Genomic DNA, 2141 nt, shown 5'->3' with positions numbered 1-2141 from the left:
GGGACGTCCACTGCCCACCTTGTAGGGGGTTGCTGAGGCGCGGGACAGACTCTTGTCTGCTTCTGGCTGTGAAGGCGGCAGGGGCTCCTCCCCTTCTGGCTGCGAAGGCGGCAGGGGCTCCTCCCCTTCTGGCTGCAAATGCGGCAGGCGGCAATAGGGGCTCCTCCCCTTCTGGCTGCAGTGGGGGAACCAGCAGGCATGCTCCCTCTGCTGGTGGAGGTGGGAGCGACAAGCAGTCCTCCCACAGCGGTGGAGGTGGAACCAGCAGGCATTCTTCCTATGGTGATGGGTACCTGGGCTGTGGACGTTCTGACTCCCCCTTCTTGGACTGTGGACACACCGACTCCCCCCTCTTGAACTGTGGACGCTAGGGTTCCTCCTTCTTGGGGTGTGGATGCACCAGCTTCTCCCACTCCAGGTCCATGTCCATTCTCTGCCTCCTCCTTCTCCTCCTCCTCACCTTCCTCTCTCTCTCTCATTCTATGGAAGTGATGGGGTCTGCTACTCCAGCAGCCAAAACAAGCCGGCCTTCCAGAAGCAAGGGTCTTCATATGGACAGTCCTTCCGGTCATGCCCAAACTTCCTGCACACTATGCACAGGGGGGCCCCTTCAGCCCTCCACTGCTCCTGCTCCACTATCCTCCCAGTATGGGGGTCCCAGTTGGGTGGGGTCTTGAGACCACCACCTCTTGCTCTGCTGTTCTGGCTGCTGTTGCTGTTGGTGCAGTAGGTTTCTCTGCTGCTTCTTGCAGGTTTTCCTTCCTATCCTTCCTCACTCCACACGTAATATAAGAAAAAAGGAAAAAAGAAAAATCTGCAGTACCTTTTCCGGCCTGCATCCAGGAGGCACTGGTGATCCCACTGCCGTCACCAGGTGTGACAGGAAATGGATGAGCAGTGACATCAGGCCGGAATGAGGAAGACCACACACAGGAAACTGCTGCAGTTTAAAAATACGGGCTGTGGAGCTGTTTATTAAAGGACAAAAATAAATAAGTTTAACAAAAACACTGCTTACAGAGCAAAAATAAAACAGGTCAAACAAAAACAAGTCACAAACACAAATAGGGCAAATCTAGGTCAGGTTGGCCGATTGCCTTCACTGTTCTTATATCTCTTCTCTTCTGTTTCTTTCTTTCTTGTTCGCTCACTCTCGTTCCTCCTCTGAACACACACACAGAGTGCAGAGAGATGCAGGTTTATATACAGGTGAATATTTCCCAATTTAGCAACAAATTAATCACTTAATTAATTTGGGAGAAGGGCACCTTCTGCACAAGGTGTTTATTTATGTGTGACTGCCGGCTAGTTTAGCAACGCACTAGCCGACAGCCACATATTACCACAAGGTTTTATAAACAAACACACGGCTCTCGCCGTCATAAATAAATAAAATAAAATAAATCTTAATAAACAAATGCAAAACAACACAGCACAGGGGTGGAGGGAGAGACCCGTACTAAAAATAAATAAACACATTTAAATAGCAAGGCTTTCCTTCCACCCTGCTGCAGTCCCATTTTCTTGGTTCTTACTCCAGTCGCTCAGGGTGAAGGTACGTCTTTTAAAGAGTCGGGTTTTTTTTTTTTTTAAATGGAGCTCTCAGTCCCCACATGTTGCTCCAGCTGTTTCAGTGACATCATCCCTACAACTGTAACACACTTCACTGTGAACATTGTGACAAACAGCAGCAACGTGGCTTCAGCAAGGCAGGCGACTCCATCAGTAGAAATGTAAATATTTCCCTGCCTGGGGTCTGACTTTGTATTTGAATGTAGTTTATAATGTATACCAGCGAGAAGAGGCCATTTTCTCCATATACAATCTCCTCTATTTAAATGCATTTTATAATATATCAGTGTTATTCTTCCTATTTCCAGCTTGTGGTGTTTTTTTTTATTAATTTATTTTCTTTCAGAAGAAGGCATGCAGTAGAGGAGAATCACTCGCCTGTTTAAAAGCAGAGGCTTCTTGTTGGAACTAGGGAAAAAGGAAAGGGAAAAATGTAATGTCAGACCTGGTCCAAGATAGGACCACAAAGGGTTAATCCGCAGCTGGGAGTGACCCCCAGGAATGTACCGTAACATCGCGACCGCAACTTAGTACCCTTCATGCACACTGACTCTGAATGTTCGTTGCAA

Source organism: Polyodon spathula, unplaced genomic scaffold (assembly GCF_017654505.1).
Source record: "Polyodon spathula isolate WHYD16114869_AA unplaced genomic scaffold, ASM1765450v1 scaffolds_2370, whole genome shotgun sequence".
NCBI lineage: Eukaryota > Metazoa > Chordata > Actinopteri > Acipenseriformes > Polyodontidae > Polyodon > Polyodon spathula.
The sequence above is the reverse complement of the archived record's forward strand: the minus strand, read 5'-3'. Positions refer to the sequence as shown.